At 41.2% G+C, this 26,716-nt stretch overlaps 1 pseudogene; it reads right to left on the minus strand.

Annotated features, from left to right (window-relative positions):
* Nucleotides 1-25,540, minus strand: LOC110306518 (RAD9, HUS1, RAD1-interacting nuclear orphan protein 1 pseudogene; annotated as a pseudogene).
* Between the last annotated feature and the right edge of the window lie 1,176 nt (nt 25,541-26,716).

Genomic DNA, 26,716 nt, shown 5'->3' on the forward strand with positions numbered 1-26,716 from the left:
TTACTGGACACCATTGTCCTTACCCTCAACAAAACAAGTAGGCAATGCCAGCCTCCGGATAAACACATCCTATATGGACATCATTGGTGTAGATATTAATGAGACACAGACCAACATTTGTTTTGTTCTGAGTGTCCTGGGGCTAATGTGGAAACTTTCTCTCTATCTAATATGCTCAGTGGGCAGATATCTGAGTCCTATAAGATGTCAGACAATGCAGAAGAGCAAGGAGGAGCTGAGTAAAGAGGGGATGAGTGTTCCAGGCAGAAGGCACCTATCCCCATGTCAATCAGGAGAGCCGTGGCCTCCACCCTCCCAGCCGTGTACAGCCAACTGAGTCTTACCTCTCTTAACCCTAATCCATCCCATCATGTAAGCACTCATAATATTAATGGCCGTTTATGATTCAGTCCAAATGACTAAGCCTTAAAAATTAGTCCCTTATTTTTCAAGAAAAAAATATGACAACTTTTTATTATGTGGTGGCTAGATAAGTGACTGCCAGTGTAGCAATACCAGATTTTCTCATGAAAAATAAATTTTACATACAATTGTGAGTGGAGTTGGTAGTATAAATGTCAGATAAATACAGTGTAAATGGCAGTTAAGAACCGTCCTATTGGGCTGGACCAAGGGCTTCATGGTAAAGAGCAGTTGATGCTCTTGCAGAAGACGTGGGTTTGGTTCCCAGCACCCACATGGTGGCTCATAACTGTCTGTAACTATAGTTCCAGAAGATCTTAATGTCCACTTCTGACCTCTGTAGATACCAAGCACTCAGTACACAGGCAAAACACACACACACACACACACACACAAATCTATAAGCTTTTAAAAAGAACAGTGGTATTGCTATGACCTTTAAAATAAATTAGACTTTTTTTCACTTTGAGATTTCTCTTTAAAGTCTCTAGACCTTCTGACTAAAATGCCCAAGCTGATACATTTTCTTCACTAAGACGTATGTTCTGCCCTTTTGATGCTTTTGCAACCAAACAAAACTATGTCTTTTATATATTATAATTCTTTGGAGTGTTTACTGAACTAATACATCTTGAGATAAAATGAAAACATAGCTAAGCACTAGATTTCATTGCCTGGAGCAATTATATTTACAGTAATCATGATACAGGATTATTGAAATTACATATTGAAGGAGGCAACCATTTATTTACAAAGATTGTAAACAAAATACTTCGGAGGTTTAAACAGTTAACACAAGAAAAATACTGGCAGTGTGTAACACTAAAATGGACTGTTTCTGATACAAGATTTCTTAAACAGCAAAGTAGGATGAATTCCCTTATAGCTTTTGACATCTATGTCAGTCTTTTTCCTCTTTGTGTTAGTTCTAATTTATTCTTTGCATATACATGTCTGGGCCAGAGAAGTGACTTTAGAAACGCTGTGACAATCTGCAGTCTTTGAGATGAAGCTGATGTCTGTGAAACCCGGTTATATCTTACAAGAGACTGCGGCTTCCCTCTCTCCTTAAGGTAGGCGAATAGGTGCCTTCTTCATCTCCACGTAACCCTCACCTGATACTTCTCCTCAGGGGTGTCCTAAACCACAACAGGCCCCAGCTCTGGACTGTTGGGAGGTCTAGAGCCAAAGATGCAGCCACGGGGACCGCATTCCCTCTGGTCCGGGGAAATGAGATCTTCTCTTGAAGATGACGCCGGAAGTCTGAATATCAGAGGAGGTGAACATAAGGTGAGCTCTGAAGCACATGTCGTGGCAGTTCTCCACAACTCTTGGACTGAGCAGCAACTATAGGCCTTCTGGAAGTGTCCTTTCCTGCCGGGACTCCTCTCTGTTTAAGGATATCACCAGTGTCTCTAACCCAAAAGACTTTCAAAGGTCAGCCATGGAAACTTACTAGGAGATTTTCTAGTTAAGGGTCTTGCGTGGTCTCAGTGATGATGTCTCTGGTGTCCTGGAAACCGGCTTTGTGCTGCTGTATCAGACTGGGGTGATCACCAGGCAGTGACTTTACCCCATCAATGGGCTTGTGAGACATTTCTCTCTAGAGTGTAGGTCATGGGCTGCCATAAAGATTCAGAATGGTGTCTGGGGCCCTCCAGTGGCTATTGGTGAAATAGCAGTGAGGCTTGCTAGGTCTGTTTGCAGTCTCTTTGGAAGCATCTAGAGAGAATAAACATGGTGCAAGTTGTCTTCCTGGTCTGAGTCAGGCTCCAGTTGCAAACCATACCTGGAGATAAAAAACGAAAGAGTTCCAGAGTACAGTCCTTTGTGTTGGCGAAGTCAGAGCAGCAGGAGCTTGAACGTAGCCAGTCCATTACATCATCGGTCAAGAAGCAGAAAGAGGCTGAAATTATAGCTCTTAAAATGTGCTATGTCCCGGAGTGTTTTACTTCAGAAATAAGGTGAACCTACCTCCTGACACTAATACACATAAGTATGCTTGTTTTCAATTAATACATTATTATTATTATTATTAATATAATGTCTTAGCTTATTTCATCACCAACACCCCCCCATTTTAAATGGCTGTTGTATTTGCTCACAAAATGGCATAACTACAATATCTAGTATTAAAGCTGAAAACAGAAACTAAATACCAAAGTACCTCAAAAGCATTCCCTTAAAGTACAATTAAACGGCAAATGGATAGCCAGGCAGTGGTGGCACACGACTTTAATCCCAGCACTCAGAAGGCAGAGGCAGGTGAGATCTCAGTGCGTTCGAGGTCAGCCTGGACTACAGAAGTCCAGGACAGCCAGGGATACACAGAGAACCCCTGTCTCGAAATAACAACACAAGCAAACAAAAAAAAAAAAAAAAAAAAAAGTCAAGGGATGGTGATGTAGATCAGTGGAAGAGTTTACTAACATGTTCTATGCCTTCAGTCTCAGTCCAGTTCTCAGCACCAGAAAGGGGGGAGGGCACTCCACGAGTGACGCATGCGCATATCCCCAAGACTTTAGAGATGATGGCAGGAAGACCAGAAGTTAAAGTCATCCTCCCTATATTGAAAGAACACAACCAACTTGAGTGACGTGTCTCAAGGAGGAGAGAAGTCAATTAAGGAGATAATAAGTAAGACTGAGATTATTGTGTACAAAACAGGAAATTCTACCTTATTCCCAGCGAGGGAAAAGTATATAGGTGCTGAGGTTAGCTGTTCTCACCCTGGTTTTAGAAATAAAAACTTGAATGAGAAAGAAAGTAAGGGCATGCTCCTGGGACATACACAAGCTGTGCACTGGGCTCTGGGATCCGCAAACAATAAAACACATATGCTGCCTTCTCTTCTGGAAGTTACCTGTGAGGGAAGGACGGGCTGAGGAAACCCCACAGCACAAGCAATAATAAAGCGCTGCCCACACACTGAGAGCTCCGCTTCTGTTAGGACGTACACTGGTCCCCGTAGCTCACAGGCAGAGGCTAGTTCTAAGGTTTTTATTGTCAATTACTATAGAGTGTGACAAAAGTAATGATGCTACCAACGTTTAAGAAACCTACAAAAGTCAGGACTGTAGTTCCGGATTTTTCTCTCCACCACCACCATCCACCCACCCACCCCGCAAACCATAATGATATTACAGTGTTTACTTAAAATCAAAATGTGTGTGTGTGTGTTTATGTGTGTGTGTGTGTGTGTAATCCATAATCCATTTCAAGGGTGTCTTCAGTGTGATGGGATCACATACAAGCACACAGAGAGAGATGCAGAGACAGAGACACAGATGTAGAGACAGAGAGATTCCCTGTTCAACCAGCATGGAAAACGAAGGGAGGGGCATCAGCAGCGTGCGCACAGGACTCAATCTGGTCTTTAATCACCCGTTTCAGCTCCGTGAAGCCCACTCAGTGAGGACAGCTATTGGTCATAAAGATAGCTGAAGCAAAGGGCAGACTATGACCACTTCTCACTCTCCCAGCTGGTCCTCAAGGTCAGCTTTGTTCTGTAAATCTCCATTAGGCAACAGAGTTCTGCTTCAGAGGAAACCTTTCTAGGTGACCTTGAGGGAAGAGGGGGTGTTAAAGGATGCGGTGAGTTATTTTCACAAAGTAAATACATCCTCCTGAAACAATGATAATCTGAGGGAAAGGCCCAGGCAAGATGAGTGTGAAATTATGGATAGGGACTAATTTGATAAGGTGCTGAAAAGCCAAGTGTGGACACATGAGACGTATAAAATGAAGTCCTTGCAAGGATTTCTGCATAAACTTCTTTCTTGGGTCAAAAGGAAGCTATTGGGGGCTGTGAGGAACTATTAGGAAGTGACTAGGAAGAGTGGCAGGAGATGCAAGGATAACACAGCCATAATCGATGGGAAAAAGCAATATGGGAAGGAGAGGGAAATGAGGTCACTCCTAAGTGTCTGCTCATGGCACTAAAAGAATTCCATGAGAATCAGCAACAAGAATATCCAGTTCAGAACAAGCAAAGAAAGCAGGGCATAAAATTAGGTCGAAGTGTTAGGCATCTTCCAAATGAGGAGCCTGACTGAAGTGCAGAGAGGTTACGAAAGATGCCCATAGGTATAGCTCAGTGGTACAGTGCCTGTCGAGTATTCATGAGACCAGGTTCTTCCCTAGCGCTATGTTCCATGGAGTGAAAAGGAGAGAGAAAGAAGAAAGAAAGGATGGAGGGAGAGAGGGAGAGATGGAGGAAGGAGGAAAGGAGGGAGGGGAAAAGGACATACCCAAGCTCGCCGAGCTGGAAACTGCAAAGTATTCCCTACATTCAGATCAGTTTGACTCAAGTCTATACCCCTAGCCTGTCCATCAGAGCACCTCCTCTTAAATCCTTTAGTGTTAGTCCCTGGGGTACTCGGTAGCACACAGTTCACTGCCCGCCTTACTCCAAAACTTCAGAATCAGTCTCTTATAAAGGCAAACCAAGTCCCACAAGGGACAGCACATTCCGTTCAATAATCTGATCTTAATAAACAGGCTGGGTTAGTCCTTCATTCTGGGAGGACCCTATCTCTAAAATATTGGGTCTGCCTTGCATAAGAACGCACAAAATTTGGCAGGAACTGAAGCAGAGACAGTGTCTATGGGTTTAGGGCCATCATCCTGTGAATTTTATTTGACTGCCACATATGGGTATTCTCATGAAATATGTGATTATCACATTATGAAACTCTGATTGTTTTTTTCCTATCCTGTATGAACTTCCTGGAAGATGAGCTGCAAATTAACACATAATATAATTATAGCTGCTCTCACCCTACTCAAAAGTATTCTTCTTTTCCATCAGACTCGGGTAAGTGACCCTCATTTTGTTTAATTTATAACATCCTTTTCTAGTCCTGGAACCAAGAAAGACCACAAATGAGCAAAGCAATCCTAGAGAGTAATAACATAACTGGAGGGAACACAATTCCGGAATGCAAGTTAAACTATGGAGACACATGAAGGAAAAAATAAAAATTAAAAAATTTTAAAAAACAGCCTGGTACTGGCATAAAACAGACAACTAGACAGACAGAGCAGAAGACAAGACTCAGAAATAAACCAGTAGAGCTATGGCCATTGTGCTGGCTCGTTTTATGTAGGCTTGATTTCAATTGAGAAAACATCCATACCAGACTAGTCTCTGAGCAAGCCTGTGACTGTTAGTTTGTTTGTTTGTGTTTCGTTTGGTTTGGTTTGGTTTTGATTGACTGATGGTTGATGTGGTAGGGCCAGCTCACCAGGAACAGTACCACCCCTGGGCCGATGATTCTATAAGAAAGCAGGCTGAGTAAGTCATGAGGAACAAGCCTGTAAGCACCATCCTCCATAGCCTCTGCATCAGCTCCTGCCTCCAAGTTCCTGCCCCTTATGAGTTCTTACCCAGTATCAGTTCCTGCCCTGTGTGAGTTCCTGCCCCATATGAGTCCCTACCCTGACTTCCTGCCGTGATGGACTTGGTGGGAAGCTATGAGATGAAATGAACACTTTCCTACCTAAGTATATGGTATTTTGTCACAATGGAAACCTAACTAAGGCACCCATCTAATTTTTGACAAAAGTGCAGGGGGATAAGACAGCCTATTCAACAAATAGTGCTGGTAAAAACTGGCCAGCCACCGACATCCACCTGCAGAATAAAATTAGATTCTTATCTTTCCCTTTGTGCAAAAAAAATGAATTCAGAAATACATCAAAGCCCTTAATTTAAAACATGAAATGCTGAAGCTCCTAGACAAAAGCATATGAAATAGACTTCGAGACATCGGGGTCAGCAAAAGCCTTCTGAATAGAAAGAATTTCAATAGCACAGGAACCAACCCTAAGGATCAACAGATGGGACAACATGAAATTAAAGTTTCTGCACAGCAAAGAGAAATATCAGGAGAGCACACAGGCGGCCCACAGAATGGGAGAATAGCTTTGCCAACTACATTTCAGACAATTCGGAATTTATAAATTAAAAAAAAAAAATCAGATATTCAGTGCCAAGGAAATAAAACTGTCAATCAACAAATTCGGTAATTAGTTGAACAGATAGATACCTTTCAAAAGAAGAAGCACAAATGGCCAACAACTATTTTTTAAAGGTGCTCAACGTCCCTAATCCTCAGGTAATCACAAATTAAAACTACTTTGGGATACAGCTTTGCTCCATCAGAATGACGATCATAAAGAAACCTGACAACAAGCGTTAGGAAGGACGTGGGGAAAGCAGCTATCTGAGTCACTGCACACTCGGTGCAAAAGAATCAGCGCAGCCATTATGGAAATCACCTTAGTGGTTCGCCAAAAACTTAAATTTCAAATGACCCAGCAAATTTTCCTCCTGAGCCCAGACCCACCGCAGAGACGCTCGCTCACGCGGGCTGATTGCTGCTCTATTGCTAGAGCAAGGAAATGGAGTCAACAAGATGGCGGTCGGAAGGTGAATGAGTAATGGGAATTGGGTCCGCGTGTGAAAGGGAATATATTAAGCTGTAAGGAAAACTGAAATCATAACATTTGCAGGAAAATTGATGGACTTAGAATACATATTGAGGGAGTTCACCCAAACTCAGAAAGAAGATTGTAACCTATCGTATAAACACGTGTACGTGTAAACAGCTCTGAGTGTGATATAGAATAACACTTAGGAGACCCAGATGACCAATGAGGGCGCACAGGCAGAGGATCCATGAGTCATGGATGATGATACGAAGCTAATTGCTTTTCTGCTTTCAACTCTGTCGTGCTTTTCTTTTACTGTAGTAGATAGCGCATAAAAATGCAATCATAGTGAGGATAGAAACCTAATCAGAGTTCCACAGCTTCAGGTGTGCGGCAGCCGTGCCATCCCCAAAGGAGACTCCCAGCTTCTACAGGATCCTTCTGCACATTTATTGGGAGAGCTTGATTGCAGAGGCGAAAAGACCCTCAGCCCAGCCCTGGTGCTGCTTTATATAGGCCTAGGAGAGGCGTGTCTCACACCCGGATTGTGTTGTGTTTGGTTGATGCTTACTACCTCATTTGCATTCCTACATCTGATTGGTTACTTTCTCTCTTATCTGATTGGTTACTTTCTCTCTCTTCTGATTGGTCAATTTCTCTCTCTTCTGATTGGTCAATTTCTCTCTCTTCTGATTGGTCAATTTTGGTCAGTTTTCTTTTTTTTTTTTTTTTTTTTTTTATATTTTTATTACATAATTTCCTCAATTACATTTCCAATACTATCCCAAAAGTCCCCCATAGCGCCCCCCACTTCCCTACCCACCCATTCCCATTCTTTTGGCCCTGGCATTCCCCTATATTGGGGCATATAAAGTTTGCAAGTCCAATGGGCCTCTCTTTCCATTGATGGCCGACTAGGCCATCTTTCGATACATAAGCAGCTAGAGACAAGAGCTCCAGGGTTCCGGTTAGTACATCATGTTGTTCCAACAATAGGGTTGCAGATCCCTTTAGCTCCTTGGGTACTTTCTCTAGCTTCTCCATTGGGAGCACTGTGATACATCCAATAGCTGACTGTGAACATCCACTCCTGTGTTTGCTAGGCCCCGGCATCGTCTCACAAGAGACAGCTATATTTGGGTCCTTTCAGCAAGATCTTGCTAGTGTATGCAATGGTGTCAGCGTTTAGAAGCTGATTATGGGACGGATCCCTGGATACAGCAGTCTCTAAATGGACCATCCTTTCATCACATCTACGAACTTTGTCTCTGTAGCTCCTTCCCTGGGTGTTTTGTTCCCAATTCTAAGAAGGTGCACAGTGTCCACACTTTGGTTTTCAAAACCTCATCTTGGCAAAAAACTTTTCTGCCTATGTATGCGTGGTGGCCAGCAGAAGCCTGTGCCACTCTGCAACGGCACATGTGGCTTCCCACACCAGCTCTGCTCCCTGTCCTCCGACTCTCATGCTCTTTCTGTGTCTGAGCTTTTTTTTTTTTTTTGGGGGGGGCGGGGGGGAGATGGCACAGATGTCCCAAGGAAGGCTGAGCACCGGCAGTCAAATTCAGGTTTGCCCACTTGCGATTCTCTGCTCCAACCACTGCCCACTACTAAAAGAAGCTTCCGATGAAGGCTGAGAGCAGCCTTAATATATAGGTATGAAAATAAACATTTAGGGGGGCTGGAAAGATGGCTCAGGGGTTAAGAGCACTGACTGCTCTTCCAGAGGTCCTGAGTTCAAATCCCAGCAACCACATGGTGGCTCACAACCATCTCTAATGGGATCCAATCCCCTCTTCTGGTATGTTTGACGGCTACAGTGTACTCATATACATAAAATAAATAAATCTTTAAAAAAAAAAAGGAAGAAGAAGAAAATAAATATTTAGAACGCAGTTTGCCATGTCCACGTCACAAAACAAAACAACAGTAGTAGGTTTTCCCATAGAATCTATGACATCCCCTGTCATGGACTTTTGACCAGGCTGACAGTACCAGGCAGGCATGAATCGGAAAGTTGTTGGTTATCCCCATGAGAGTAGTCCTGACACTATTGTGTCAGTGGACACAAGTTAATTAGCAGGCTGTTATCATAATGTGCAAAGTCCAGCCCTGGGTAAAAGCACTGATGGCTTTTCTCTAAGACTCATCTTTGTAAATAATCACCTTATAGCCAGGCTTGATGGCACAGGCCTCTAGTCCCAGCTACTCAGGAGGCTGAGGCAAGTTCAAGACCTTCCTAGGCTACAGAATGAGTTCTAGACAGCCTTGGTAACTAAATGAGACCTTGTCTCAAACCAAAAAAAAATATTAAAAGGGCTGTGGTAAAACTCAGTGGTAGTGTGCTTACCTAGTAAGACATGAGACTCTGAGGAAAAAAAAAATAATAATAACCTCTTAAGAAGCCAAAGGCTTAATCTATGACTGCATTCTTCTACCAGTGAATTTTCATTAAAGTGCTATAAGAATTCAAATCCTTCTTTAAAATGAATCATCATGGAAGAATGGCATACATCCATCAGATTGAGGTATGTGTAAAACCAGGGCTTCACTCTGCCCTTGTAATCTTTCAGAGGGTACAAACGGCCTGCAGTCTTTGTTCCCTTTTACTGACATTGTAAGCCTTCCTTGCATCTGGCTCACTCTCGTCATCTACTCTCTCGTGAGGAAAAAAAGAAAAAAACCGATGTGCCCGGTGAAAGAATGAGGATGGTTGAGATAAGGGCAGGAGTGAAAGAATAAAGACAGAAAGGAGGGAAGGAGGGAGAAGGGGGGAGAAGGGAGGGAGGGAGGGAGAAGGAAGGGAGGGAGGAGGGATGGAGAAGGGAGGGGGAGGGAGAAGAAATGAAAGAAGGAGGAGGAAGGGAGAGAGGATGGAGGAAGGAGGATGGAGGAAGAGAGGATGGAGGGAGAAGGGATGGGAGAGAGAGAAGGGAAGAGGAGGGAGGGAAGGAGGAGGGAGGAGGCATTTGTGGTATAGACCTATAATTATGGACATGAAAACTTGTTAAGTAAGAAAAGCAAGATTCAGAACAGTAAGTATAGTATTATCTCGTTTTTAAACCATATGCACGGTAGGTGCAGACGTGTGTGTATTGTGTACAGACAAAGACAGAAAGCAACCATGAAGCAGAGACAGGAGAGGAAAATTCGTCAACATTAAACATCAGAGCTGAGGACTTTTGCGAGCTAAAAATGTATGGCTCCGTTTCCTTGTTTGCATTTAATATATCCTAATTTCTCCTACAAGGGATACAACTTTACTAGTGCAAAGGGTTTTCTGAAAAGGTGGTCAGAAGGAAAACTGAACAGCTGTGGCTGAAGCTGAAGGTAATTGCTCAGCATTTTCTGTGTCCTTTTAGCAATGGGCAATATTATGCCACCGATCCTGGGATGAAAATAATTCGAAAGTCTCTGGACTCCACATCTAGAGCTCTGGAAATCGTTAGGCTCAGGCTTAGGGGTGTGGTGGTCACTGAGTAAGAGCACCTGTTGTGCAAGCGTGAAGGCCTGAGTTCAAATCCTCTGGAACACACATGGAAGTCCACAAGTGCTTGTAATCCCAGAGTTGTGGAGCCAAAGACAGCAGGATCATCCGTTGCAGCTCACTGGCTGTCAGCCTGGCTCCAGGTTCAGTGAAGGTCCCTGTCTCAAGGGCGAAAGGTGGAGTTTGATAGAACAGGACTCCTGATGTCCTTTTCTGCTCCCCGTGTGTGTGCATAGGTGTGTATATCTGCACACCTGTACTCATACAGCACTCACATATATATACACAATACATGTATTGTGTGTGTGTGTATATATATGTGTGTGTGTGTGTATGTGTGTGTAAATATATATATATGTATCATATATTATGCATAATATATATTATGCATAATATGCAATGTATAATATATTATGCATAATATATGATACATATATACACAATAATAATAATGGGATAACAAAGCAACAGACCTTGTATTTCTGACACGTATTTTTATCTGGGGAGAAACATGAAAATACATAGAGTATAAAACCATTCTGCACCCCTTATCTTCTTCTACACCTTTAACAACACCCTTCTGATTCCATGTTTTTATATTGTTTTAAATTCATTTTCCTTGTATGAATGTTTTGCCTGCATGTATGTAGGTGCACCACACGCATAACTGGTGCTGGAGGTCAGAAGATGGCATCTGATCCCCCGGAACTGGAGTTCATGTGATTGTAGGTGCCATGTGGGGGCTGGGAACTGAACCTGAGTCATCTCTAAGAGCAACAAGTGTTCTTAACCCCTGAGCCATCTTTCCTCTCACATCCTTTTTTAAATCTAGGTTCTGCATATGAAGAAAGCATGAGATGTCTTTCTGGATCTGGCTTGTCTTTCTTATCATGATGACCTCCAGCTCCACCTACTTTCCAGCAAATAACATAATTCTGTTCTTTACAGCTGAATAAAACTCTAGTGTGTATGCACATTTTCTTTATCCACCCGTTTGGTGACAGACATGAAGGGCCACTCTGTGACGGGCTGCTGTGGTAGTGTTTTAGTTGACATGGGTATATGGCTGCCTCTGCAGCATGCTTCATAAGATTCCTTCAGGAAAATGCTCAGAATTGGTAAGGCTCGGTCACACAGTAGGTCTATATTTCATTTCAGAAAACTCCATTCTGATTTCCATGTGTGTTCTCCAGCTCACAGTTCCACCCACAGTGTAAAGGGACTTCTTTTTCCAGCATCCTTGACAACATTCACTGGTTTTTGTTTTCTTGATGACAGCCATTCTAACCAAAGTGTAATGTAATCTCAAAGTTATTTTGATTGGCTAAGGATATTGAGGGTCTTTTCTTTTTCATTTATTTTAGAGACATTTGAAAAGTTCAATTGCCCATTTATTAAATGGATTATTTGCTCTTTTAGCATTTGATTTTTTAGTTCTTTATATATGTGGCTATTGATCCCATGTCTGACCAGGATATTTGCCCATTCTGTAGACTGTCTCTTCAGATTGGCAATTATTTCTTTCACTGTATGGAAGCTTTAGATATGATCTAATTCCATCTGTCAGTCCTTAATCGGAAAAGTAAATTCATAACAGCCTCAAAAATACCTTTGTAATAAACCTCCTTATATTTTTGATAATCAAAATTTGTAAATATATTTCATAGCCTAAAACAAAATTTTTAATTAGCCTTTTGTGCTTACTTCTCACTAATATATTTCCCCCAAATTCCCTGTACTTATTATTAATTGTGTACTGTATTATTAATTGTGATTAATTCTTTGATTTTTGTCTTGATTTTTATTGGTGATATTTAAATATCTACACACACATTTTTATGTAACTTTTCTACTTGGGATTTCTGAAAATGCTAAAGATAACATAGTTCAGACGGAAGAGGACAAGTTCAGAGCTCTCACTGCTGAATGGTGACCATTTTCATCCTATCCTTCTGTATGGTAGTTTACCAAGAAGGTCAAATAGAAAGCAAGTCACAGTTGAGAGTTTGTTGCTAACAGGCATGTCGGAGGCACACAACCTTGTTGATTATTCTATTTCGGATCCAATATTAACATGTCTTGGATCATAATGTTTCCTTTACTGTTTCCGTCATTAGCATGGTACACTCAATGGGAACATTGACCCAACAGTAATGAGCTATTCACATGAGAAACAAGAGCAGGGTTCCAGGAGCCAAGGTAAAACAATTAGAGGCAAAGGGAGAAGGTTGGCTCCTGACCTAAATTGAATTGCTTTTAAGAGACAGAAACAGATTTTTAATTATGTAATCTCTTTGTTTCTCATTTCCTTTAAAATGTAAAGGTCAAATTCCCCTTGCAAATGCCAAGAGCCAGATCCGATATTTATTGTCTGTGATGACAGAGTTGACTAAAACCAGAAGTGCCCCATTTAGCCAGATGCAGCAAAGCTTGTTGTGCTGTTGTTGTTTCCTTTATGCTTTCATCCAAAGTGCTATTTAGAATAATTAATAACCGGTGTCTTCCTCTTTTCACATCTCATTTCTCTTTCCAAATACCATTCTAGAGCAGGGAATGTCGATGAGCGGAAGAGTGTTTGCCTAGCATGTGTGAAGGTCGGGGTTCCATCCCCAATACAGAAAAAAAAAAATAATTACATAAATAAATCAAAATACTATTCTAACAGATAACTCTAAGAAAGAGAATTTCTTAAAGACATGAGGATTTAAAATAAGCGGAAGTCTTTGCAAGACTTCACTGTACTTGGAGATTGCTGTAAGCTACCCTTCTTGGGCTAGCAAGATGGCTCAGTGGGTAAAGGCACTTGACTCCCAATGGAATGACCTGGGCTCAATCCTCAAGATATACATGGTGGATAAAGAGAGCAAACTCCCACAAGTTGCCATCTGACCTCCGAGCATGGGTTATGACTTATGCACATGCATGCATGTGCACACAAATAAATAGATAAATAGATGAAATTTAACAATGCAATTTTTAAAGCTACTCTTCCCTTGCCCACACCTCATTAAATTTTTATTTCAGTAAAGGAAATAAAAATTCACACCTGGTTATCAGCCCTTTACTCCTCCTCCTCCTTCCCCACCTTATCTTCTCCCTCCATCCTTAGAAGCCAGTGAAGACGACCTCTTTGGCTGCAACCTCCCCAGTTGCATCAGCTCCCTGTCTTGCTGTTCTGTACTTTCCTGTAAACACTGTCCTTTCTGTCACTTGAGCGCACATTGCTTCATCTTTCCTTGACAAGAAAGATAGCCAGTGGGCTACATTTGTTTATACAACAGAACAGGAAAAGTGTGAAAGGGTGGGTGTAGCCAGAGCTCAGATCCCTGATACCAGACTCTCTCCTCCACTTGTGACTCTGTTTTCTTCTCTGTAGTTTCTTTCTCATTTGAGCTCCCCACACAAAACAGCTTATAACTACCACTTAGAGACCCCAAGAGGAAATGGGCACCATCCTGAAGAAGATATGGAGATGTGTCCCCTATAGTAGACAAGCCTGAAACATCAGACAGACTCATTCTTGTCTTGACTTTGCCATGTATATTTCTTTTCCTGCTGCCCTAACCTCTACCTAATATATCAGAAGCCATCTGAGGAACAGTGGTGGCCTAGCAAACCTCTAAAACACAGCTATTCAGAGGGAACAACAGTCATCAGGGGTGTGGGGCGTGAACTATTGCAGTCTGGGTGACCTTGGAGGCACACAGTTAACTGTCTCCCTCAGAGCAACATCTATAAGACTTGGGCTCATTCACTGCTGTGTACTAATTCTCCTCAGAGACAAAACATTCCATCTTAGAGGGAGGCTTCTTAAGATACCTGACATTCTAAACAGGAGTGAGACATTCCATCTTGCAGGGAAATTTGCTGAAACTCAGGAACTAAACAACTCAACTGCTTTAGAAAGTTCCTGAAACTGAACAGATTCATGAGGCCTCTCTCTCTCTCCCCAACCATATATGAGCAGCTAGGACTTGTAAGAGACACTCCCAGACAAGCTGAACTTCCTAGAAGGGGCACAGACCAGATGAGCTACCTAGAAGAGACTAAGACCAGCCAAACTGCCTGGAAGTGAGGCTCTTCAACCTGCCAAACTGACTGCAAACTGTGCTGTAAGCTCCAGGTTCCAGCTTTCCAGCTTACGTGAGCTGTCACTCATGCTGGGCTGGACTTTTGGTGATATGGCTGCCTTTGACTGGTTTCTGCTCCTGTAGATAACACCAACAGAATTCAGTGGTTCACCAAGTTTCGACTTCCAAAGTATCCTTACCTTGATCTGTCACTGGTTGCCTATCTGACTATAGACCCCTGTTCACATCAGAGAAACAGCGTCACATAGCACTCATCACTATCCCTGACCTTTCCTGAGCAATATCGTGCCTATAGCAGTCTTCTCTTAGCTGTGCTTTGACACTTAAGGAAAGCCCATAGCCTGAACATTCCTAACTGTACCTGTTTATTCTCAGTATCTCCAGCTGGGATGTAACAATTAGACATCAATTTCTCTCTCTTGCATTCTCTCCCCATTATCAATATCTGTGGGAGTTTATCAGTAGCTCCAGTGACCCGTGTCTCACGGAATCTGCAAACTATGCTTTTAGCTCATCTACTTATCCTTTCACCATGGGGCCAGCTTCAGTGACAGAATGTAGTAGAGATGACGCTGTGTGAGTTCCAGGTCTTGGGAAAATCTGGAACTTCTGCATTTGAGCCCATGGGGATTCTGAAGCATCTCAAAGGGGTCCAAATATAGTCCAGTCTCTATAAGACCTAAAAGCCAAATGAGTGACAGCAGTGGCCCCTGGTGAAGCTATACAACTATCTAGCTATATCCATACTGAAAACCTCTAAGAAAAAAAGGTGTGTGTGTGTGTGTGTGTGTGTGTGTGTGTGTGTGTGTGTGTGTGTGTGTGTGCGTGCGCGCGCAAGTGCATATATATATATATATATATATATATATATATATATAGAGAGAGAGAGAGAGAGAGAGAGCTTTAAGCCTCTAAACTTTGAGTTTAGAGTACAATAAAAAACAAACCCCAACAAATACATGAAGGTCAAGCAGTGTAAAGGTAGAATATAAAAATTTGTTTTCAAAACAAATCTTCGTGTTCACAATGCCCATGCCTCATAGACACTTATGTGTAATCACCATCTCTAGTTTCACCATACAGAGTACACCCCAAATTCAATGGTCCTGATTCTATATGCATGTCCAAGCCAGACAATGGATATACATACCTGGAGTTCCAGATTTGGTAGGTGGAAGAAGGAGGGTTGGAGATTAAGTCCAGATTGTCCTCAGCTACACAGTGAATGCTCACTTGGGCTACATGACATACTGTCTTTTAAAAAAAAAAAAAGGCAGACTAATTGACTGAACATATAGGTACATCCTGACATATCCAACTGGCTGAATAATTCTAGGTGTGACTACAAATAAGTATCTATTTTTACTGGCGCCTCAATTAATTCTGATGCACAGCCAAGTTTGAAAATCACTATGCTAGTCCATGTAAAAATATACTTAATTCAAGTAAACTGATACTATTTACTTCTCAGAGCATATATTATACTCATGGTATGTGAACAATGATGCTGTTTTAAGTATGTGGCTTGTCTATCTTGACATCTTTAGTTCGACAGATGTCATCAACCATACTCTCTAATGATAACTTGTTTAATAATGTTATATCTAAAAGAATGGGTTCTTAAAACTACAGTAATCATACTAAAACTGGAACCCTTAGTCTATAACATGACAAAAAAAAAAGATTTAGGTTTTGTTCTTTGAACAGTTGCTAATGTATCTTTATTATAAAGATTTTAGCTATTGTTAGTCATGTACATAACATAAGAATGTTTCAGTCAACATCATACCCCATAAACATGGGTGTATACTATTTAGCCTAGGTGCCTAGGTGCAAGCACACTTTAATGTTTCTGCAACTACAGAGTCACATAACAATGCATTTTACAGGACATAGCTCCATCACTGATCAACAAACCCCTATAGCTCAGTAAATATACTTTACATATATTTTAATATATATACTTGCCTTCATGTTTCTCTGTTTACTAACTAAATATTGTAACATCTAAATCAAACTTAGTCTTGTTTAAATCCTCCAAAAATCTCCTTCTATATTTGCATAAAAGAGTCTATGGAAAATATGTGACAAGGGACCATTGAGATGGTTTACTGGTTAAAGGCACTTGACAGCAAGCCTGATGGACTGAAGTTCTTCCCTTGATTCCCAAAATCTACATGGTAGAAGGATAGAGTCAGTCTCTGCAAGTTGACCTCCACATGTGCAATGGGACCTGTGTGTGTTTGGATAGATAGATAGATAGATAGATAGATAGATAGATAGATAGATAGATAAACAGATGATAGATAGACAGACAGATAGATAAACAGATGATAGATAGACAAATGAGAGAGAGAGAGAGAGAAATTGTGTGCAAGCAAAGTAACCACACACCCTGAGTGATGAATAATCCCCCACAGAGCTCCATAAATGGCAAGCTTAAATATGAGAACGGTTTAACAAGACAATATCAAAAAACTATTGATTTATTTTTTCACTTTTACATTGATCTGCATCTTAAAACCCAGACTATGGTAACAAAAACTGGGTGGATAAAAACAAAAAAAAAAAACAGTGAGAAATTAGATATCAAAAAGCAAGCCAATCCTTTTAAGTAAGGTAATAAAAAGACGTGGCTTTTACTTCTCGTCAATTAGAGAAACACAGTGAAGGGATGCTCTGGAAAGCAAAAGCTTGGAAAGATGGAGCCATAATAGAACAAAGTATCATGATGTGTGTGTGTGTGTGTGTGTGTGTGTGTGTGTGTGTGTGCATGTGTGATAAAGAGAGAGAGAGAGTCTAAATAAAGATGAAAGCAAAAGAAAATAAGATCCGTATTTCAAAACAATAGAATTGTGAACTATGATATATGAGAACAAAACATGAAACAAGACAAGAGAGACTAAATGTGCAGAAGTCAAAGGGCATCAGACTGAATGCAAAGCTACTGTTTTAAAGAGATCTGTAGAATATAAAGCAACATGGGTAAGATAAAAGGAAGCTAAAAGGCGAATTTAGGAAGGGCAGGGACAAAGAAGCAGTGGTGGAAATACAAGTAACAAACAAAGGACATTTGATGCCAAGGCATCACATAAGATATGTTTGTATTAGTATTAGTATTAGTTAGTATTAGTATTAGTATTAGTATTAGTATTAGTATTAGTATTAGTATTAGTATTAGTATTAGCTGTCCAGTATTAGTAAATGTTCCTTAGAACCACATTAGCAGTCACTGATGTAAATGCTGGCCAGAACTTCTCTGAAATACATAGGAGACATGTTTTTAAATGCCAGGGTACATTTTCAGTAAATCAGCAGGAGTTAGAGACTGGCACAGCCTCCATTTTGACAAATCGAGTAGGCAAAAACCTAAGCCAGGACAATGGTAAAATAAATGCCTAATAAGACCAGTCTAATGTTCAAGTCACACAATGCACCCCACAAACAAAGCGGTACCTCTCAAAATCTTCTAACCTTTCATTTTAGGAAGAAATAAAATTTTCAGTAGAAATAATTTAGAAATAATAAAATGAAAACATGACTTACAAAAGGATATATCAATGAAGCACTGAAACTATCCATAAACACTGTAAATAGAAACAATAAGGTATCAAAATTAATTAGCTGAGCACCTGTAAAAGTAAACAATAAATCAGGTTAAGGGTAAGCATGGGGAAAAACTAATGAAAGAAGGGCAGTAAAAAAAAGCTGAAAAGATTAGAGTTGATAAATAACAACCAAAACATGGCTTTCTGAAGAAAAAAAAAAAACAATAAAATGACAACCTTTTGATTCTTTAACAATTCCATACATGCATACAAGGCTTTTAGAACATATCCATCCCCTACTACTCCCTCCAGCTCCTCTGGATCCCCACACATACTTCAACTTTATGTCCTTTTTTTGTTTGTTTTTAATAATCTACCAGAGCCGGGCGTGGTGGCACATGCCTTTAATCCCAGCACTTGGGAGGCAGAGGCAGGCAGATTTCTGAGTTCGAGGCCAACCTGATCTACAAAGTGAGTTCCAGGACAGCCAGGGCTAAACAGAGAAACCCTGTCTCAACACCCCCCCCATAAATAAATAAATAAATAAATAATCTACCAAATGCAATTAATGTTACCTGTATGTCATGGGTTCAGAGCCATCTACTAGAGTTTCAGCAACCTACCATGGGCCAAAGAAAATTTGCTCTAAAAAAAACTGACTCTCTCTCTCTCTCTCTCTCTCTCTCTCTCTCTCTCTCTCTCTCTCTCTTTCCCAGCAGTTCCTCAAAAGGGTGGGACTTCACGAGCTCCTGTTCGATCTATGCTAGGACAGACTGGCTTGACCTTGTGCACATCTTGTGCAGACACTCACAGACACTGTGAGATCATGAGTGCTGTGCCCTGCCATGTCCAGAAGACACTATTGTGCTGCAGCAGCCCTCTGTGACCAATGGCTCTCACAACCTTTCCAGTCCCTCACCACCACACAGGCATCCATGAGGTGCAGGTATGACACTGACATTCCACTTAGGGCCTAAGCACTCCTCAGTTACTGTATTTCTGTACTTTGACAAATTAGGAGTCCCTGCATTAACTATATTCAACTATTAAAAGAGGCTTCTTTGATAAGGAGTGAGAACAGCATTGCCTGTGGTATAAGGATAGATAGGAGGCAATCTGATGCTGTGTCCACTTAGCAAAAGGGTAGTAGCAGGTTCTCCTCTTACGACCGCTCCAGTCACAGATCCTTGGTCAGGCTTACTATGCCAGGCCTGAGTCCCTCTTACGGAATGGGCCTTGATTCATTTAGAAAGCTGTTGGTTATTCCCATAATATGCATTCCACCATTACACTCATGGGCATATCTTGCTAGGCTCGCTAGTACAGTGCACAGGGACCAGAGCTGAGTGAGACTAACTGTTCTCCCACAGCAGCTCACATAGGACCTGTCAGAACAATGAAAGGAAAGAAAGGATCTCAATAGTAAAAACCTAAACAACTGGCAGAATTACAACCATTGGGTGGAAGCAAAGGCTACAAAGCCTCACAGCAGTGAACTCTACCGTGAAAAGGTGGGTGGGGAGAGGAATTGGTGGCTGTGATCCTACTCCAGCAATCTTGGCCATCCCTCAGTCCTAACCAATCATCTCTCCTTCTAATGATTTCATATAATTAATTACCCTCCTCAGGATACACTTTTAGTAACAACTACTTTTCCTGGCTTAAAAAAAAGGACCATCTAGAGACTGCCATATCCAGGGATCCATCCCATAATCAGCTTCCAAACGCTGACACCATTGCATACACTAGCAAGATTTTGCTGAAAGGACCCAGATATAGCTGTCTCTTGTGAGGCTATGCCGGGGCCTAGAAAACACAGAAGTGGATGCTCACAGTCAGCTATTGGATAGATCACAGGGCCTCCAATGGAGGAGCTAGAGAAAGTACCCAAGGAGCTGAAGGGATCTGCAACCCTATAGGTGGAACAACAATATGAACTAACCAGTACCCCCAGGATCTCGTGTCTCTAGCTGCATATGAATCAGAAGATGGCCTAGTCAGCCATCAGTGGAAAGAGAGGCCCATTGGTAGTGCAAACTTTATATGCCTCAGTACAGGGGAAAGCCAGGGCCAAGAAGTGGGAGTGGGTGGGTGGGGGAGTGGGTGGGGGAGCGTGTGGAGGACTTTTGGGATAGCATTGGAAATGTAAATGAAATAAATACCCAATTAAAAAAAAAAACAAAAAAATAAAAATAAAAAAAAATTTTAAAAAGAAAGTAAAAAAAAATTACTTGTCTTAAGGCATGGACTCCATTTTTACTTAAAATATTATTCTATTAAATGAAATGTTATAAAAATACTTTAACAGAAAAATAAGAGAAAGATTGATGCAGAATCTAATCAGGAAACAAGAACAGAAAGATAAATGCAAAGAACTAGGCATTCAGGTAGGAAAGTATTTTAAATAAAAGACTGAAACATGGGGCTGGAGGAAATAGTTCAGTAGGTAAAGTGGTTACCTTGCAAGCACAAGGATTTGAGTTCCATCCCCAGGATGTATCCAAAACAAAAAAAACAGAGAAAAGAAATAGAAAAAAAAAAAAAAAACTGAGCAGGATGAATTACATTTACAATTCAAGTTCTGGGGGAATAGTGTATCTTAGGGGTTCACTACCCAGCTGTCCTAGACCACATGGCACATTCCAGACCAGTAAGAGGAGATGCTCTCTCAAAAAGAAAAAAAGAGGAAAAGGAAAAGGAAAAGGAAAAGGAAAAGGAAAGGGAAAGGGAAAGGGAAAGGGAAAGGGAAAGGGAAAGGGAAAGGGAAAGGGAAAGGGAAAGGGAAAGGGAAAGGGAAAGGGAAAGGGAAAGGGAAAGGGAAAGGGAAAGGGAAAGGGAAAGGGAAAGGGAAAGGGAAAGGGAAAGGGAAAGGGAAAGGGAAAGGGAAAAGGAAAGAAAGGAAAGAAAGAAAGAAAGAAAGAAAGAAAGAAAGAAAGAAAGAAAGAAAGAAAGAAAGAAAGAAGAGAAAAGAAAAAGAATCTTCACAAATTTACAAAAAAAACATCTCTTGAAAGGTCTTACAAAAAAAAAAATCAATACCCCATGCACATAAAACAAATTACTCTGCAACATTCTAGCTACTACTGCCTGGAAATACTAAATTTGTTCCTAGAAAACTGCTTTGGGTTTTAGGAGAGGTAAAACAAGAGATTAAGGATTTCAAGGTTGCTCTCCAAAAGCAGCAAAGAGAAAGAGCAAATAATGTCTGCCTAGGAGGCAGCAGGTGGGAGCAGGTGGCTCGCTATGCCGTCTCTTGTGTTTTACTGTGGCACACTGCAATCTCTGTCCACCATGGTTAGAGGAGCATAGAATGGAAGGCTCCATGGCTTTTGTCCCCAGTCACACTAAAAGCTGGAAAGACAGCTTGAACTCCACAAGTTGATGTGGATCACTGTGCTGGCTCTAGGGCTTTATGTGCACTGCAGGATCTATTTGTGCCCACTCAGGGGACTTCATGAAAACGCATTCACAGAACAATCACCTGCAGCACTCATTTTTAATTGATTCATTCCCTTCATTCAAAAAAAAAAAAAAAAGAATCATCAGGCTTTTAGATGATAAACACTGTGAGAAACCCTAAATATTAAAGAATTAAGGGTAAAAAATACTTGCTCTTAATAGGAACAGTGAATTTTCATGGAAAAATAGACACAATGGGAACACAAAAAGGTCATAATATTGATTATATGTGGGGAGCTATGAAAGCAGGCCATGGAGATCAGCAAACCTCACTGAGACGGAATGAATGTGTGGGGCCAGCAAGTCAACTCAGTAGGAAAAGGCATTTGCCACCAATCTTAGTAACCTGAGTTCAACCTGAGATTGAAACCTACACAATGTAAAGAAAAATTCAACTCCCAAAAGTTGTCATCTGATATCTGATCTCTACATATATACACACCTATGTCAGGAGCCAACAAGTAGACGCTAAAAATAGCAGGTGATTTTCCTGAGATGGGTCCTCCTTAGATTAAAATCTACGATGGACTTGCTCTGTTAGGCAAGGCCCAGGAAAATATCCATTTTCAGAAAGATTATTATAATTCTGCTTTTCCTGTTATATATATATATATATATATATATATATATATATATATATATATACACTAATCACTAGGTATTAGCCCATCCTTTTGAGCAGATCTCTGCAGAACAGAAATATACTGTCTTGTAGTGATGCTATATAGACAAATAGATGATGTCTTAATCCTTAATGATGATCCTATAAGAATACCTAAAATTATATATATTTTTTTAAGTTTAAAGTTAAATGGCTTTGGGGGGGATTTTTTTTATTAGGTATTTTCTTCATTTACATTTCCAACTCTATCCCAAAAGTCCCCTCTACTCTCCCACCCACTTCTTGGCCCTGGCGTTCCCCTGTACTGAGGCATATAAAGTTTGCAAGTCCAATGGGCCTCTCTTTCCAATGATGGCCGACTAGGCCATCTTCTGATACATATGCAGCTAGAGACACGAGCCCTGGGGTGGGGGGGGGGGTACTGGTTAGTTCATAATGTTGTTCCACCTATAGGGTTGCAGATCCCTTTAGCAACTTGGGTACTTTCTCTAGCTCCTCCATTGGGGGCCCTGTGATCCATCCAATAGCTGACAGTGAGCATCCACTTATGTGTTTGCTAGGCCCCAGCATAGTCTCACAAGAGACAGCTATATCTGGGTCCTTTCAGCAAAATCTTGCTAGTGTATGCAATGGTGTCAGTGTTTGGAGGCTGATTATGGGATGGATCCCCAGGTATGGCAGTCTCTAGATGGTCCATCCTTTTGTCACAGCTCCAAACTTTCTCTCTGTAACTCCTTCCAGGGGTGTTTTGTTCCCAATTCTAAGAAGGGGCAAAGAGTCCACACTTTGGTCTTCGTTCTTCTTGAGTTTCATGTGTTTTGCAAATTATCCTGAGATTCCACCTCACACCAGTCAGAATGGCTAAGATCAAAAATTCAGGTGACAGCAGATGCTGGCAAGGATGTGGAGAAAGAGGAACACTCCTCCATTGTTGGTGGGATTGCAAGCTTGTACAACACTCTGGAAATCAGTCTGGCGGTTCCTCAGAAAATTGGACATAGTACTACCGGAGGATCCCGCAATACCTCTCCTGGGCATATATCCAGAAGATGTCCCAACCAGTAAGAAGGACACATGCTCCACTATGTTCATAGCAGCCTTATTTATAATAGCCAGAAGCTGGAAAGAACCCAGATGCCCCTCAACAGAGGAATGGATACAGAAAATGTGGTACATTTACACAATGGAGTACTACTCAGCTATTAAAAAGAATGAATTTATGAAATTCCTAGGCAAATGGTTGGACCTGGAGAGCGTCATCCTGAGTGAGGTAACACAATCACAAAAGAACTCAAATGATATGTACTCACTGGTAAATGGATATTAGCCCAGAAACTTAGAATACCCAAGATACAAGATAAAATTATATTATTAAGTTCCTTTATAATACATTGCTATTAAATCCTTTCTGATAGTCAGAACTGCAATGAGAACTCTGCCAGTCTTTAATGTCCTGAGTTTATTGCTTCTGAGATAGCAGGCATCTAGTACTCTGAGCACATTCCAAGAGGTTGTAAAACCATTAAACAAAGGTCATAAAAGGGGACTAACAATTCACTAAAGGACAGAAGATAAAATACTAACTGAGTTTATCTATACAACACTTCACTAATACCTTGGTTATGGTTTTTAGCTCTTCATGAACCTGCAGAGTTGGTCACAAGTGATGAATGTTAAGCCAGATAATTACTCCTAATGGATATGCATGGAAACACTCTCTGCTGTAAACCTCTTATTCGATTTACGATTTGAATTCATGTGTAAATGTGTGATGAACTTTTAGCCAACTGATCATCTATTCTAAAAGATGCACATGTGCTGAGGACAAAGAAAGGAGAGCATTCTCCTTATGCTTGTTTCCTCGCCAGACGCCCTTAAGTGCTCATCCCCCTTTTTTATTTGACCCCTCATCCTCCTTTCCTTACAAGCCCTTTTCCCCTTTTTTCTTAGATAGCTTTCACAGGAAACATTTTAGAATTTAGAAATAAACGCTAAAATCACTTTTCAAAGTGTCCCTTTTTCTTCCTGTGACTTCAGCTAGCAGCAGGCTGTAAGTTGGAGCTTCCCAGTTCCTGCAGAAATAGAACAAAGGCTACATTACCTAATCCCCAGTGGCTTTTAATCCTCAGGAAGAGCCAGAAAGTTTTTAGAACCTTTTAGAAGCTATCAACACGCATTTAGTATAGTTAGAGAGCTAGAACGTCTGGAGACCATCAGTCTTTAAAGCCACACCTGAGTCCAACTCTGTGTCTCATTTCAACCCGCTCCAGGCCTGGACACTCCCGGCACACCTGTATACAGAGATGCACAAAATAAACAAAATGTAAAAACAACAAATGTTTTTAAGAATGAGTGTCTTAAAAGTACAACAGCGGCACTTTTATCTCAGGTGTAACCAACTGCTGTCTAGTTAAGGCCCACTCAACAAGAAGGAATTGATACCAGTTATTGTAAATGGAGCCTGTTATCCATAGCTATCCATAGCTGGAGACGTCATAGACTCAAGAGGAGAACATACTTATGCCAGTTTCCTAATCTAATCTAATGTCTGTTTCCTAAATACGTATCCCTATACCCACATAAGTGTAGCTCTCACCCTCCCCGCCCCCATCATAGACGCTTCTGTTGCAATATATGGAGATCCAGGGCTGGTCAAATACAAAGAATAAGTGATTGCCTTGTGTCCAGCTCCAATCAATACATCTGCAATTAAACCTACACCTGAAGCTCAGGGAAAATCACAGAACAGAGGGAGAAAAGATTGTTAAGAGCCTGAGGCTAAGGATGCCTGTGGATAAACCGCGCTCTCTAGACACAGCAGAGAAAATGCAGGAGCCACAAGAAAGTTTAAAATCAACACACTGGGGCTGGAGAGATGGCTCAGCGGTAAAGAGCACTGACTGCTCTTCCGAAGGTCCTGAGTTCAAATCCCAGCAACCACATGGTGGCTCACAACCATCTGTAACAAGATCTGACGCCCTCTTCTGGAGTGTCTGAAGACAGCTACAGTGTACTTACGTATAGTAAATAAATAAATCTTAAAAAAAAAAAGTCAACACACTGGACCTGGGGTTAGATCAAACAAAGGCAAAGTTATAGATCAGGAAAGTTATGAAGGCCAACAGCTAGCTAAAGGACCTGGTCACCAGGACATCTGAGCTGATGTCTCCTGGGATGTGATTGATAGAAAATCCCTAAAATATAGGGTGACAGCCAGGTAATGGCAGCCAGCCAGAGAGCAAATGCAATGACCTCCTAGGCAGAAGCTACAGAAGACCCAATGTCAGTGAAGATCAACACAAGCAGTAGGAATCTTGGTTACTGTCAGGCAAAAGAGAGAAAGAGCATGTGTTCCCAGGCAAGCACCCTGCTGACAGCTCAGGTCATACACAGAGAATGATATGGTACCTACCTCAAGGCACTCCTTGGCTCGCGGACCACATGTTCCCTTCACCTTGTCCGTCACTGCTAAAGACATTATCAGTTTGCCCTTCGTAGCGCATCTCTGTGACGCTCTTGTCCACAGTGTAATCTGTAGGTATTACTGTTTGCCAGTCGTGAAACTGTTCTTAAGCCTTTATTTCCTTCTCTGTAAAAGGCAGGAGACAATGTAACGTGACTCACACATGACTCCGAACAAGGCCTCCTGTGACCACGAGGACAGACAGTCTTACAGGGCATTTATTACATACCAGGCAGGATTCCACTCTGCCATTCAACTCTCACACTTCTGTGTGAAACCTGGGCTTTCCCCCATCATACCAGGACCAGAGACGTTAAAGAACCTGCCCAGATTTACATAGCAACAGATAGGAAAGCCAAACCTTGGACCTACTTGGTGTCCCAGAGTCTCTGCTGCACGCTGTCACTTCCTATTTGTGTGTGAAATTAACATGAATGGGATTTCTCCAATGGCCTCTATCTGTTTCCCCTCTTGGCTGGGTAAATATACCTTTGATAATGCTGTTTTGTCATGTTTAAAGGCTGCAATGCTTTTTAGTGTAAAAATACTTAGTGGATGCAACATACAAGAATTGTGAACCTATAAACTTGATTGAAAATGGTAAATGAGGATAATAACCACTAGAGCAGAAGAGAAATTTCTGACCCCAGAACTACTAAGAAAAACCTGATCATCATAATACAGACGTGGTCTACTCCTGTTGGAATTAGCTCTTTATCTTTTAAATATCCTGCATATACTTTGAAATGCATAACCACCAATACTCTAGAACAGTTGTTCCATTTATTATTGCTTTTGAAAATAATCACTAAATAGCATGGCCAGTTCCCATAATGTGGAGAGAGGAAGGGAGAGAAGGGTGGGGGAGGGAAGAAAGGAAGTTTCATGGTAAAGAACCAGGTTTCTTCAACAACAACCAAAAAAAAAAAAATGGGGGAAGGGGGGACTGTGTCTGTGTTCTTTTTCTTTTAGTAACAGGTTTTCTACTTAGCACATTTGTCTTGGTAAAGGTCACTTCTTAAATGGTGTTTAGATGGTTGAACAATTGAAATGACCTCCCACACCTGAGGCATTTGTTATTTTCTTGCTGACAAGGCCGGCCTCAAATGGAGGAATCAATTCTTCATTACTGAAAAAGAAAAACAAACCGAAAAACAAAAAAAGAAACATTGACTTTCAAAATTCAGACAA

This window comes from Mus caroli, unplaced genomic scaffold (assembly GCF_978045245.1).
Source record: "Mus caroli unplaced genomic scaffold, Mus_caroli_1 scaffold_14, whole genome shotgun sequence".
Lineage (NCBI taxonomy): Eukaryota > Metazoa > Chordata > Mammalia > Rodentia > Muridae > Mus > Mus caroli.